General features: G+C 44.1%; 1 protein-coding gene across 2 annotated transcripts in view; it reads right to left on the bottom strand.

Annotated features, from left to right (window-relative positions):
* The window catches only part of ERRFI1 (ERBB receptor feedback inhibitor 1), a 28,751-nt gene that overhangs the window by 11,274 nt on the left and 1,527 nt on the right, over positions 1 to 15,950 (bottom strand). The window contains exon 1 of one of the 2 annotated variants that reach the window (XM_040429184.1): positions 12,328 to 12,967. The exons of the other annotated variant lie outside the window; for it this stretch is intronic. The gene's annotated coding sequence lies outside the window, so the exon portion shown is untranslated. Of the gene's footprint in view, positions 1 to 12,327; positions 12,968 to 15,950 lie in introns of those variants that run through there. 2 annotated transcript variants of the gene reach the window in all.

Below are 15,950 nucleotides of genomic sequence, written 5' to 3'. Positions count from 1 at the left end.
ATACCTAACCCTAGTCTTAGGGGCAATAAAAAGGCATTTTTAGGATGAGCTGCATTCAATATGGCCTAGAAGATCCATGTTAGCCCCTCATCAGAGTCTGAAGAAAGGAACATAGCACTTAATGGTCCAAGGCTGGTGTATGCTGGTTGATCCAGCACCACGGGCCCCATGTTATATAATCCGTATTACCCACCAATATTTATCACCTGGGAAACTATACTACTACACATTCCTGCATCCTGCGATATCCCCAGAAGACCCTGGTAGATGTTACTGGAAGTCTACAGTAAGCTTCGCTTTCTATACCTTATACTAAGTGGATTATAAAGCACCGGATATAATAAAACAATATAAACACGGAGGATTTTCCATCTACTTCTCCCCGCTATGCACAGCCAGACACCAGGAATTTACTGTGATGACAAAGTGGTCACTTACATTCCCAGCTATGTACTCACAGGTTACCACACACACAAAAAAGACGCATCATGGATGAAAGTGTCTGCTGCAAAGAGCCCGCCACCGCCATATTCAGACCGGGACAGAAAAACAGATGTGTGAATGGAGAATAAAGTCCTTAAATGAGTCAGACATGCATTAGTGTTCTAGCTGCACTTACATAGATGAGCCAAGAAAGGAAGTCAGATAAGAAGTATTGGTAAGTGCTTAATGCCTAGTAACTGACGGGTCTCACGGGAAGTCTACAAGACGTCCATTAGTGAGCATGAAGAGTCTTGGCTGGAAGATCAGGAAAGCCTGAAGACATGGGTTAGTGCGCTGATCCTTAAGTCTAGACCCATGCTCTAAAACCAGTGGTAAAAATACAACTTCTTGCAGCTCCTGTTGGCCAAGGGCATGCTGGTTGATGTAGTTTTCAAACATATGGAGAAAGAGGTCACATCAGGTTGGAGACCACTAATGTAAATGATGCTAGGAATCACATGAGTTGTAGTTCAATAGCTGGGGGGGGTATTCTCAAATCATGACCGGCAGGTGGGCACTGAGGACTGGAGTTGAGGAACACTGATGAAGAGGGCCTAATGAGGACCTAGGTGTTGGTTGGAGGCCACTTCTAGAGGTCAAAGCTGGTCACATCAAGCTGGAGACTACTACTGTAGACAATGCTAGGGTGACATGCAGGCTGGGAGTTATAGTTGCTCTACAGGTTAGAGTCCCCCAAATCTTTCCCACCACCAAAACAATTTCTGATTGCAGAGTCCCACCCTCCACAGTTATATGCAATGCTTGGCTAAAAAGTTGCTCATGATTGCAGACAAGGGCCAAATATATTTTTACTAAAAATGTGAACCCCAGAGGATTATATTGGTCCCAAGTATGCTTATTTGTCCCACCAATCACAGGACAAGACAAATCAGTGGGATAGCTGTAGGCTCTTGGAACCTTACACAAAGCTTATACTTGAGTTTAACACTTAAAGGGGCTGTCCGGGATTTACAATATTGTTGGCCTATCCTCAGGAAAGGTCATCTTTATCTGCACCCCCACAATCGGCTGTTTGAAGAGGCCATGGTGCTTTGGGGAGTGCTGCGGCCTCCTCAAAGCTGACCCAGTACAGTGCTGTACATTGTATAGTGGTTGTGCTCGGTATTGCCGGCTCAGGCCCATTCATTTGAATAGGACTGAGTTGCATATAAGCCATGTGACCAATGAACGCAATGTCACTGGCCTATAAGAGGCTGCAGCACTCACCGGAGAGCCAAGGCCTCTTCAAACAGCTGATCAGGGAAGGGGCCGGCAGTAGGAACCCCCTGGTCAGATATTAATGTGCTATCCTGAGGATAGATCAATAGTAAATTCTCGGAGAATCCCTTTAACCACCAATGTCTTGCTTTTGTGTTGTACCTGTATACACTAAAATTAAACAATTCTTTTATGTAGCGAGTTAGGTTCACACAGACATCGTATTATTGCATACTGAGCCTACCCCTTCACTGTGCCCCCAGAAGTTCACTGTGCCCCCAGAAGTAATAGACGGGTTGCAACTTTTGAACACCTGCATTTGTGTTTCGATCTCAATACCGGGATTTTTTATATGTTTTACTTTGTGAAAATTTTTATTCAAATAGACACTTATAGGCACCACACTATCGTTTGCCCACTAGGTGGCACTGTTCCACTGAAGTAATAATGCATGTCGCTACTCCCAATCAAATGAAAGACAATATTTACCTCGCCCTAACATAATAGATATGTCTTATTATATATTATATAATATTTTAATGTTATGTCATATTAAGCAGTCCCCATATCCTCATACGATAGGCCTTTCTCCCTAAAAAGATATGTTGCCATGTACCAGCCGAGGCCTTATGGGTCTTCAATGTATCCCAACCCCCCACCTGCACCACTGCTTTAAGGCCCCCACTCATAATCAGTACACAGATCTCAGTAAAGCTCATCTGTCAGCGATTGTGTAACTCGGGTCTGCTCCAAATTCACTGTGGAATTCCAAAGTTTTAATGAACACTTAAAATATTTATACTTGCTCTAAAAAAAGATTATTTTTGTTACTCTTTTAAAAATTTTGCTTGCTTCCAAGCGTAGGGGGAGAAACATCTCCAGCCTTGCCTATGACAGACAAACGAAGCCTTTGTGTCAAACGAGGTGACCTGCCTTGAGTTTCTGCGGAGAATTGTGAATGGCCGGTATTATGAATGTGGGGAACGCTGCATGGACAGGAAAGAAAAGGGCGGGGGGGAGGAGAGGATACAAAATAATTATATACTGTTGACAAATCAACAGGAGAAGATTCGTGGGAAGCAAAATAAAAGCCCTAAAACGCGTTAATACATCTCAGTTAGGTGGTCGTGTGTGAAATGCAGGATCGTATAGGAGTAGCTGCTGAAAACTATCCGCTCGCTGAAACCCCTGCGGCAGAGTACAGGTCAAATAACGTAAATACGCCATGTCAAAGGCAGCCAATCAATATGGGTTTGGACGCCGGGAGCTGAGCCATGAATGGAAGTGCCTATTGGGTTGCAGGATGCTTGTGTCAGTTGTGCAATGGTAGTAAATAGACAATACGGCACCACTGGCGAACTATAGGGATTGGGGAGGTAGAAATACTCTGGAAAACATACATAATATGATAATAAAAAAGGAGTATAAATACTGTCGATTTTCTGTAATAATATCACGGAAAAGTGAGGCGCTAAAACTAATAAACTTTATTAAGGCTACTAAAAACAAGGGATTGTGTCCACACGTATACACAGATACACACACAAGACACTTGGTGCCCAATGTATCGGCTCAATTTGTGATTGTGAGGTCGAATACAAAGTGCAACATTGAAACCATTGGGTGTGTATCTGCGTATACGTGTGGACACAATCCCTTGTTTTTAATAGCTTTAATAAAGTTTATTAGTTCTAGCGCCTCACTTTTCCGTGATATTAGCAATTGTAGAGACGTTTACCTAACACATTTTCATGGCAGCGATTTTTGGTTTTAGATTTTCTGTAATAGTTTAATACAGCAATAATTGGCAATTATTTATTCTCATCGCCCCCTTCTTACATTGTAACCTCTTATACGTGTTCCGCCTTTCTCACGTGTCTACCGCCTGACGAAGGAGCCTCTGTGCTCTGAAAGCCAATAAGGGTATCACCGCTACAATACTTTTGTGCCTTTTTTAACACAAAAGTATTTAATATCGCAGCATCCGCAATGGATACATGCCATACCATGATACAGCATTTGGCAACTTTAGATTCTTTCTGTAGCCAAGGGTGTACATAACATAGAAACAGGGGTCCCAGCCATGGTCGACCCTCTTTGCTACAGTGTGTGCAGGAGTCCTCTCTTCAGAGGAATCGTGTCATTAGCAAAAAGAAAAGAAAGCCGAGCCTCTAATGCCACCAGATGTAAGGTGACAATCCTATAAGTTTTTGAAGAGGCCTTGAGACATAATTTAGGATTATAGCTAAGCCAGGGCCTCATCTTCAGACAGCTGTTTCGGGGGTAATTGCCCCTCATTAGTGCAGAGCGAACTGGCATACCTGGGTGAGAGGGATTTGTAAGGATTTTTCCTTATGAAAAGTGCCCTGTAGGTGTTCTTAGCAGGCACAGGGGTAAGGAGTTGGGCCAAGGGTCATGGAACAGTATGGGGGGGGAGGAAACTAAGACCAGATACTTCAGGTTTAGGTGGCAAAAATCAAGCTTAGGGCTTCATCTTCTATGCAGGTCACTGGTTAGAAAGACATATGTCAGACGGCGGTTGGCTCCATAAAGCTAGACCCTGCATGGACATGATGTCAATAAATCTTCAAACAATTGCTGAAACCAAAATGTTTAGCTTGCATTTTTTTTCTCCCCCCAGACACGGTCACCCCTAAGCTTACTTTCGTCATATAGCCACGATGAAGGGAAGGGTCCATAATTAAAAGGTATCACCTCGTCCTAGGTCGCTGGCATATTATTAATGAAAGACAGTAGTCAATTTAAGGAGGAGCAGCACATTTCTGTGACACACATATTATTATCATGCACTGCCCTTCTTAAGCGTCATCTCACTACAGGCAGTTCTTAAAGGGGAAACCACAATTCTGCAATGCACACTGGCATATGAAGGGAATACAATACTAAGCACAGTTACAAGGTAACAGGTTTAAAAAAAAAAAATTAAAAAAATTATGCATTTACAATATATTTGGCAGAAACCCACAAATACAAAGAAGGAGAAAATATATGCTTATCTATACAAGTTGGGTAATCTTGTTAGAATGACAATGTATTGTAGCCTGTCCTTCACTAGTAACCAGTAAATGGGAGGTGTTATATGAATACAGTTGCCATATTCATCCATAACAAGTCATTATATAGTGCTAAACAGTGACTAAATTGAAGGGTTGGGTAATCTGGCATTGGCGGGGGCTCAGTTAGCCCCATGGCAGTGCCCAGTGATTTACACTGATCACTGCATTCCTGATCCTAAACAAGATTCCTCAAGAAGTATCAACGTATAAAATAACAGAAGGGTTACAAACCAGAAAACCTTAGTCCCTAGTGGAAATCAAGCCAAACCACTCCAAGAACTCCATACAGCCATTGCCCTGGTTGGGACTTATGGATCAAAAGTCACAAGCCTCCAGGAATTCACCTTTTTTCTGGGTGCCCACTTCCAGTTTTTATGTGTGCCCCAGATGGCGCTAACCACCAAAATGCCCCAGACTTGCCCCATCATGTGTTATTTGGGAATACATACAGAACAAGCCCCCAACCAGATCTTTGTTTCTACAAAAAGACACATTTTTTTTGGCTTTTTTCCGTTTTATGTAAAACTAGCTGAAGGACCCGGCTTCGCTTGGGTATATTTAATCCATTTCATTTAATGTTTGTATGTGCCGTTAAAAGATATCAACACTATCCACTATAACAGTGACATCTACAGCCCCCCACAGTTCCCCGTCCCTTAAAATTGGACCTCCACAGCAGCCCACCCCATTAACTTTGACCTTTACAGCAGCCTTCCCCTTTAACAGTGACTTTCACAGCATACCACCCCCTTGACAGTGATCTCCACAGGGGCCCGCCCCCTTAACAGTGGCCTTTACTGGATCGGTGGCGTGTCCGTTTGAAAGGCTCACTCTAAGGCTGGGTTCACACTTGAGCGTATTTGATATGCGCGTTTAACGCGCGTTTTTGTCCATAGTCAACGCGCGTATTACGCGCGCTTGTGTGATTGACAGCAGTGTCCTATGGCCGCAAACGCGCGACAAAACGCCCCAAAGAAGCTCAAGAACTTTTTTGAGCGTAGGGCGTTTTTCAGCGCGTTCAAACGCGCTGTAAAACGCTCAAGTGAGAACCAGGGCCATAGGGAAGCATTGGTTTTCATGTGTTGAGCGTTTTACAGCGCGTTTGAACGCGCTGTAAAACCCTCAAGTGTGAACCCAGCCTTAGACAGCAGCCCTGTGCTGTCTGAGTGTGAGCTGCAGGGAGAAAGTCACCCTCCCTCCCACCTCTGCAGCTGACAGAAGTTGATTTTTACCTTCTTTTTTTATCCCTGTTGGCTGAGAAGTTGGAGGGGGCGTAGCCTAACCGGATCAGGGCGTGGCTTAGTTGGACCTGGGGCGGGGTTTTAAGTCTTTTGAGGGTGGACACATTGTGGCAGGGGGCGTGTCTGGGCTCCTTCCTGCAAGAATGACGCCCCTCTGGGCACCTTACTGGATTTTCAGAGGATAAAAACATCTATTGCTGGAAAAAAGGCACATCTGGAAATAAGGTACTAAGTGCTATTAGGCCATGGCTTTACTGCAATAGCGATTATCCTGGTGACAGATTTCCTTTAAAGCTCTCCTACAGCAGTGAAGATAAATGGCTGGGTTGTTATGGAAACTTGGAGTAAAACTGTATGTGGAGGCTGGAGGACTTGCGAGCTTCTATTGGCTGATAATGGTCATGTGACCAAGCTTATATTGGCTAATGCTGAGACCTGGTCTAAAACCTTCCCGGACACCTGATGTACCTGTGTGCCAAATTTTGTGATTGTAAATGCAACGCTGCGGATTCCTTTAGCGGACATACACACATATACTCAGCTTTATATATAAGATTCAGCAGTGCCATCTTCTAATCACTTTGCTGCCGTTCCTACAACTCCTGCGGAGTATTAGTTTCATTATTACTAAATGGGGGAACTGGAGATGAAGGCAGCAGAAAATTGGAAAGAGTTGCCAAACTAAGATTCCCTGGATTAAAATAAATAAATTGTATATGGTCAATATTAGCAGACAGAAATAGAAGCTGTCAGTCTCATGGTAGTTATTGAGGTGTCTTGGAGGGACCTCCATAACATGCTCCATCTTTGTTAAGACAAGGGTGAGGAACAGTAGACTTGGAATATTATGGTCTTGAGTAGCTAGGATTTGTAGTATTGTCCCAAACAAACTGTCTAGTTAAATTGGAAAAAAAGGCGACAGGACCTTTAAATGAGCTATAAATTGATTGGTTGCTATGGACAAGCAAGAAAAGGTGGTCATCTTTCCCATAGCAACTAGAGTTCCTGTTTCACTATTCCAGTACAGCCCAGCTCTGATTGGTTGCTATGGGTAACAAGGCCTCAGTTCTTTTGAGTGGTTTAGGGGCCCAGTGTTGTCCTCAGCGACCAATCAGATGGCAGCTCTCATTTCTAGCACCAACAACTCCTCCACTTCCCTTCATGTTTTCTTGAGGGTCTGCCCAGCACTTGATCAATTCAAGCAGGAATTTCATTGAGCTTCAGCCGTTCCGAGATAAAAGACCGATACTCGGGGCTGCGTGCAGGAAGGACAGCAAAAATAAAGAGAAACAGTGACATTGGGAGATCAGAAAACACATCTTTTTTGTTATTCCGCAGACAGGGGCACTTGGCAGCCTCAAGTCGCTGAAAAGTCAAAACATGACATTTCCTTTTGGAACGCAATGTACTTGGCTTTAGAATTTCACCCACCTCACATACAATTCTGACTATAGCATGGCACCACATCTTACCCAGAGCCGTGGTATATGTATTCAAGGCAAGCCAATCCTTTCCTCCCCCGATTCATGATCTGCCCTCCATTCAGCAAACTGATTCATGGTCTCGTCACCCACTTTCATCAGTCTGTCAGCTCATGTGTCCATTGTATTCTAGGGGCTGGGAAACTGGCAGAAATTTTTGCCTCTAATTTACGTTTTTTTCTGGAGACTTTGAGGTCTGAAGGTTTCATACACCATAGACCAGCTCTTAAAAGCATATTTTTAGCTCACCTATATCACCCTGTTTAAAACACACCCAGGACTTGCTGTAGTATTTTATGACTAATGGGGAGGAAATACTGTACTAAATGAATGAGCAAGGGGTTATTTAGACTATTTGAATCTAATGGACGTGAAGGTAGAAAACAATGACACAATAGACTCCGATGATGCATGCATCCTCCTGCAAACTTGTTTTTGCGGTCGGAGTTATGTGACCTATTTGCACGCAGTTAATGTAGCAGGCATACCATAGTAATATACAGGTGAGCCACGAGGACAAAATGGGGGAACAGAGGTGGAAGTCAATGGCCCAAAAACTACAGCTGTGCCCATCAGTCAGCGGTGGCATGAAACAACCTGTAGGACCTATAAGCGCTATAAAATGTATAGAATCTCATCGCTCAGTCTAACACGATTACATGATGAGTTGTCCGCACAACTTCATTTTCAATATAGCTAGTAGTAGGAAATCTGTAGGACATTACATTCTCTTTTGGTGCTAGGGAGCGTGTGGGACCCCATTGCAGTTCTTGAGGGTGTTAAAATTGTTGGTATGAGACTTGTAGGTTTCTGCTGTTACCTTATGTGTCAGGTGCTAATGGGACCCCACTACTGTTCTTTTGTGTGACAAAGGCCATAAGGTGGCCACACGGTGCTCTTTTTTATAACGGGGGTATGAGAGACCCCATCGCTGTTCTCTAATGTAGCAGGAGGCTTGTTCTGATATAGCATTCCTTCCTGTATCAATTTTGCTATGCTGCTGTACATGAAGGGTATTAATTCTTTGCGTCTATGGAAATTTACATTTTCTTGGCTTTTGCCAGAACAAGAATCATCTTCATTCATTTATCAGCGGTTATGCAATCGCTGCTTACAGTATTCCAACACACCAGTACAGTGTTGTGCCCTTGGTATGAATCCAACCAGGCTGCTGCTATGTGCAAGTTGATTGTATGGTCTTATCAAGTTCAGATGGGTTTCCTTGACTAGTCTCAAACCGAAATGATAGCTTATATTTAAAAGCGCTGTTGTGTGATGGCAACAGGAGGAAATGTGATCGTAAGCTCTTGTGTGACAATTAATAGGGATCAGATGGTAGAGGACTGTGGAGTACTACTTGGGTAATAATAGGGCTATTGTACAAGTCTGGAGCCATCAGTCACATCCAGGAGCCATCAACTGCTTGCGCTTACAGGACATCTCTCAGGTGCATTCATCGTATCTCACTTAGAAAACTCATTTTTGGGGTTATGGCCTACAAGAAAACCTAAAGTATAAAATGTGCAAATTAAAGTTCTAGCTAATCCATTTCCAGAATCTTCATGGAAACTCCACATCCAACCAAAAATAAAATCAGAAACTAACGTAATAGTGAGTAGTCCGTGGCCTCACATTTTTAGGTGCTACTGGTGGAGTCTTGATCCTGTAATACATATCCTAAATTGGAGACCAATTTGGGTTCAGAACCAGGATCTGACCTTCTGTGAGGGTTGTTATGGATAGACACAGATTTTTATGGATTTTACATGAAGCTCATTAGTCTCTACTTTCTTAGGAAATGAAGATAGTGGGACAGAACCTTCAAAAATTCTTCCAGGTCTACAGTATTAGTAGCTGAAAACTTGAAGATGCCTCTGCCACTTGTTATTGTAGATGTCTTAATATTCACAACCAAACTTAAAATTTACCCGCGTCTCAAAGATGATGCAACACATGCCTATCAGCTGATGGACAAATCGAAGGAACTAGGTGCATGGCAGCACCTACAGTAGGCAACCAAGTGCCCATTCTCTCACCACCACACAAAGGACCCAATCCTTCTCTTTTAGAGCATACTAGCAATGAGTTTCAACTACATTATTCAGTTCATTCAATCTCACACATCACTAGAGGACTACCCTATTAAGCACCAGCTCGAAGACAGGTAGCATTTTAAGACGTTCTGGAGAAGTACTTGAGGATGGTCTACTATTAAGAACCTCAACACGTTGCATGCCATTTACTGAATGAATAAATTAGCAATGACAACATGACTAGGTCCAAGCCAATATACTCCAAGATTACGACAGACATTTACAATCTCCACCACCAGCAAGATAATGATCAGTGAGTCACCATTATGGCTAACCTATGTTCCAGTCCTATCATGCGAACACGGCTCCACTATCAATTTTATAAGCGGTCAGAACGTGGGGGAAAAATAAAAAAATCTCAGTCCTAATAGGACCTAGAAAACCAGAGTCAGATTTCCATTTCTCTAACTACTACTCCCGCCACGCACAGGAGTTAAAAGTTGGACAGGTATTTTGCCGGCGGGTGCAGTCATGACCACAGAGGGTTAAACCAATGACATCAGACTCTTAACATAAGGGGAACCTGTACATAATATCAGTGTGTGTATACAGCGCCGGGCAGGATCATAGTCCAGGTCCTATGTTTGCAGTGCTGATTACTTTAGAATACGTCCTGAAATAAACAGGGTTGTCGCCTGTAAAAAAAAAAAAAAACCCAACCTCACCTTTCTTCACCCCTGACAGTTGCCTCGCAACCGTTCCTGTCATACCTGTGTGGCAGGTGCACCTCTCGCCAGTGACACACCTCCTTAAAGTGACACTTCCAGCCCTAAATCTACTTGATATTTGGAATTCATTACAGATCATATTGCTGTCCTTGCACAACGGCCTCCATAGAGGAGTGAAGCAAATATGCGGCATTCCCTGGGTTCTGCTACCTGTATCTTTACATTACACATATACTGAAATCTGCAACAATCCCCGACACTGGACTGCGGCGGTTGGTATGCGTTGTCTGCAGGCCCTCTTCCCACCGGAGCATGATCCAGAATTTCTGTTTTTCCAGATTAGTGGAATTGTATTGCATATCGTCTCTCTCTATGGATATACCCTAATCCCTATAATCACTCTATATACATACTCCATATGTAGTAGTATATAGGTGCCGGTGGCATGCTGGGAACTCTAGTCCCCCAACACCTGAAGAAGGCCAGGTTGTACACCTTTAGACCCACATACTGCAGAACCATGAACGGTTATTATACATACTGTCCATACCCATAGGGTGTAGTTGTAACCTAATTATAGGGCCATTTATAGAACTCTGCATAGGGAACAAGTACAGGGAAATCTTAGAATTTGTACCCCATGAAAGATCCAGAAGGATTGTAATAATTCTAAATGGTAATAACATCAGATAACGGCAGCAACAACCCCTGCAAGACTAGAGGTACCATAGAACCAAATGTATACTATGTGTAGGGTGTCAGACAGTGTGTGTGTGTGTGTATATATCTATGTGTAGGGTATCAGACAGTGTGTGTGTATATACATATGTGTAGGGTATCAGACAGTGTGTGTGTGTATACCTATGTGTAGGGTATCAGACAGTGTGTGTGTGTGTATACATATGTGTAGGGTATCAGACAGTGTGTGTGTATACATATGTGTAGGGTATCAGACAGTGTGTGTGTATACCTATGTGTAGGGTATCAGACAGTGTGTGTGTATATACCTATGTGTAGGGTATCAGACAGTGTGTGTGTATATATCTATCTATGTGTAGGGTATCAGACAGTGTGTGTGTATACCTATGTGTAGGGTATCAGACAGTGTGTGTGTATATACCTATGTGTAGGGTATCAGACAGTGTGTGTGTATATATCTATCTATGTGTAGGGTATCAGTCAGTGTGTGTGTATACCTATGTGTAGGGTATCAGACAGTGTGTGTGTGTGTGTATACCTATGTGTAGGGTATCAGACAGTGTGTGTGTGTGTGTATACATATGTGTAGGGTATCAGACAGTGTGTGTGTATACATATGTGTAGGGTATCAGACAGTGTGTGTGTATACATATGTGTAGGGTATCAGACAGTGTGTGTGTATACCTATGTGTAGGGTATCAGACAGTGTGTGTGTGTGTATACCTATGTGTAGGGTATCAGACAGTGTGTGTGTGTATACCTATGTGTAGGGTATCAGACAGTGTGTGTGTGTATACCTATGTGTAGGGTCAGACAGTGTGTGTGTGTATACATATGTGTAGGGTCAGACAGTGTGTATATACCTATTTGTAGGGTATCAGACAGTGTGTATATATAAATCTCTATCCACACATACAGAGGTGCCCCTAGCCTTTCTGCTGCCTGAGGCAAAAACTGAAATGCTGCCCCCCCCCATGCCAATTTCTTAACCTAACCCCTTCCCTTCAGCTGCCCCCTCTAGCCCCTACCTGGTGCTGTCTGAGGCCTCATTGATGGTGCCCCTGTGTATATATATATATATATATATATATATTACATACACACACACAGTATATATCATCAGCTATAGTGTCAATCGATATTCTGTGAGCTGTAGAGCACTGTGGTGGTAGCAATCATATCACATCAGGAGAATACATGCATATCTAGCATGCTCTTGTACATACAACTGCAGGTAAAACCTACAGTGTAATCTCAAAGTAACACTTCAATGACAAACTCAGCTCTGCTACATCTGTTAGTATGTTCATGCTCTAGTGCACATGTACAATGTTATTGACTGTCCAGCTGCAGTGTCCGGGTCCTACCTGTGCACGCAGGGTGGGCTCAGCTCATCTTCAGTTCTCCGGGGGGATACACGCGTTTCCTGGGGGCTCCGGTTCTAGAGTCCTGATCATTCCAGGCGGTTCTCCTGCGGTACAGAGCGCTGCTTGTTATGTCCTGTGCGTGCCGGGCGCCACATCCACCAGTCCGTGTGTAATTCCTCCAGCCTGCGAGACGGAGCTCGGTTATATGAATGGGCTGGGCGGTGACGTCACGCAGGACGCCTACCACTAGGCTGAGCTTCTTAAAAGGGCAACATCCAGGGCAGGGGAGGGGTCCGAAGAGAGAACACTGTGTGTATGTGTTGTATCGTATCAGAGAGGCTGCAGACCCCGACACAGCAAGGAATAGGAAGTGTCAGCTATGTGTCCAAACAGAAAAGAAGAACTTTCTTTCCTTTCCTCTTTTTCTTTATTCCTTCCCAATCTTTCTTTCTTTCTCCTTCCTTTCATACATTCATTTATCCTTCTTTCCAACCATTTATCTTGTTCTTTCTTCAATTCATTCTTCCGTCCTACCTTCCTTCCATTTATCTTTCCTTTCTAGCATTTATTGTTCCGTTTATCATTCCTACCTTCCATTTATCCTACCTTCCTTCCTTCTTCTGCTTTCTTCCATTTATCCCTCCATCCTTCCTCTCTTCTTCTCCTTCCTTCCATTTATCTATCCTTCCATTTATCCTTTCTTCCTACCTTCCATTTATTTACCTCCCTTCTTCCCTTTCCATCCATCCATTCATCCTTCCTTCCTTCTTATTATTCCTTCCTTTCATCCTTCCTCTCTTCTTCTCCTTCCTTCCATTTATCCTTCCTTCTTTTCATCCTTCCTCTCTTCTTCTCCTTCCTTCCATTTATCCTTTCTTCCTACCTTCCATTTATCCACCTCCCTTCTCCCCTTTCCATCCATTCATCCTTCCTTCCTTCCTTCTTCTCCTTCCTTCCTTTCATCCTTCCTCTCTTCTTCTGCTTCCTTCCATTTATCCTTTCTTCCTACCTTCCATTTATCCACCTCCCTTCTCCCCTTTCCTTCCTTTCCATCCTTCCTTGCTGGGTAGCCTGTGTCTCAGTGAATGGCTGCCCCTGTGATGCCATGTATGGTGGTTGATGGGCTCTTTTCAGACCTGACAGGAGCTGATGTCCGCTTCTAGTGAATGGTGGGGATCTGACAGCTGGTACCCCACTTCTCAGATGTCTCTTGGCAGATTTGTCACCCCATTGAGCTGGTAAGAAGTGCTGTCAGCAGCCCCAGGAGGGTGGAATCCATGGTGAGTTTGCTATGAGCCCCTCGGTCCTAGGCCGCTGGACCAATGGAGGTCCCAGAATAATGCTGTGGATGGCCTGGGCAGAGATGGCGGCCTGATCCCATCACTGGAGACATGACCTCACAGCACTTGACGCTTTGTTTGAAATTCATCAGGGAACATTCATCTCCCTAGGACTTGTTTACCAGCACTGGCATCATGGCTTAAAGGGATTGTTGATCCTTAAGTGTCTTACAAGGGAAACCCTTAAGGTTATATCAGGTGAAGCTCAGCATGTCTGCTTTATATCTTCTCCAGTCAGGCCGAGCTGTTGGCACCGCTGAACCGCTTCATTTAAAGTAAAAATACGGTAAATGACTCCCTTGCAGGTTTGATGGGGTCAGTGCAGGAGTGTTTGTGTACTGTACGGTTATCACACAAAAAGATGGAGACAAAAGGCTACAAGTCACAGTACACACGGCGACATGGATCAAGTCACGCGGGAGGTTACCAGAGGCGGAGGCAAATACATAATGTACACACAGGGCGCAGGCAGGATGTATGGAGCTTACATCACATGGCACCACATAGCACATGGGCCCCATATATCTATCTGTCTGTCTGTCTGTATCTATCTGTCTGTCTGTCTGTCTATCCATACATCCATTATTTATGTGTTTTTCTATCTATGATGTTAATTATTGTAGATCTTAGCTCTCTTTATGTCTGTGTTTATAAATAGGGTCGGACCGAGTGGCATGCCTAGGTTGTTTGGCACCCAGGGCGGGTCCTTTCTCTGGCACCCCCCCCCCCCCCCCAATACTTAAAAAAAAAAAATGGTACCCCCTTACAGTAGTATTGCCCTCAGTGTACAACCTTCACAGTAGTTTTATACAGATGTGTGCCCCCTAACAGTAGTTATGCCCATATTATGCCCTCTTAAAGTACTTATCCCTTTATTGCGCCCCCTCACAGTAGTTATGCCCTCATTGTGTCCCCCTTAGAGTAGTAATGCCCTATCTGTGCCCCTTCACAGTTGCAATGCCCTCTTTGTGCCCCTTTCACAGTAATAATCCCCCATTGTGCCCCCTTCACAGCAATAATCCCCATTGTGCCTCCTTCACAGTAATAATGCCCCCTTAATAGTAGTAATGCCTATTGTACCCCCTTCACAGTAATAATGCCCATTGTGCCCCTTCACAGTAATAATGCCCATTGTGCCTTTGCAGTAATATTGCCCTCTGTGCCCGCTCCATAGTAGAAATCCCCATTGTGCCTACTTAATAGTAGTAATGCCCTCTGTGCTAGTAATGCCCATTGTACCCCATTCACAGTAATAATGCCCTCTGTGCCCCTTCATAGTAGTAATGCCCTCTGTTCACTATGCCCCCTTTAGAGTAGTAATGCCTTCTGTGCACTGTGCCCCCTCCATAGTAGAAATGCCCATTGTGCCCCCTTCACATTAGCAATGCCCTCTGTGCCCCCTTCAGAGTAGAAATGCCCATTGTGCCCCCGCCATAGTAGAAATGCCCATTGCGCCCTCTTCACATTAGCAATGCCCATTGTGCCTCCTTTACATTAGCAAAATGCCCATTTGCCCCCTCCAGAGTAGAAATTCCCATTGTGCCCCCTCTGTGTTAAAACAAAAAACAACAACACAGTAACTACTCACCTTGTCCCGTTCCTGAAGATCACAGTCCTCTCTACTGCAGACACAGATCACTCTGCAGTACAGTGTGGGCGGAGTTTATGTAGATTTCCGGGCTGGAGGCTGGTGCCTGCTTCACCATTCAGAGCGCCGCCGGCTTGAAGGAGGGGAGGAATGCGGGGAGCTGAGCGGTGAGTGACAGGACATCAGCTCCCGGTGCTCCAGCAATGAGCGCTTCCATCTGTATTGATGGAAGCACTCATTGCTTCTGGCACCCCCTGAGAGCAGGCACCCGGGGTGGACCGCCCCCACGTCCCTCCCTTAGCACGCCACTGGTTGGACTGCTCTGTCCGAACCTGATTCGTTCCAAAACTTTGTTAATAATATGCGCTCTGTACAGCCTTACAATGTATTGGCTCCGCTGAGGCAATCTTCTTACCGCCACCATTAACGCGAGAGTTCATTCTCATCTATCATACTATAGATTGTAAGCTCTTGTCAGCAGGGCCCCAGACTCCTAGTATTTTAGTTGTTTATTACTATGTAATTTTGTGATCTCTTGTGACTTGTACATGAACCCTCTGAATTGTAAAGCGCTGCGGAATATGGTGGCTTAATATTATCGTTATTAAATATCTATCTACATATAATCTATCTATTATCTATCTATTTATCTACTTATAATCTATTATCCATATATCTAGCTCTCTGTCAAGTGG

Source organism: Bufo bufo, chromosome 1 (genome assembly GCF_905171765.1).
Source record: "Bufo bufo chromosome 1, aBufBuf1.1, whole genome shotgun sequence".
Taxonomy (NCBI): Eukaryota; Metazoa; Chordata; class Amphibia; order Anura; family Bufonidae; genus Bufo; species Bufo bufo.
The sequence above is the reverse complement of the archived record's forward strand: the minus strand, read 5'-3'. Positions and strand labels throughout refer to the sequence as shown.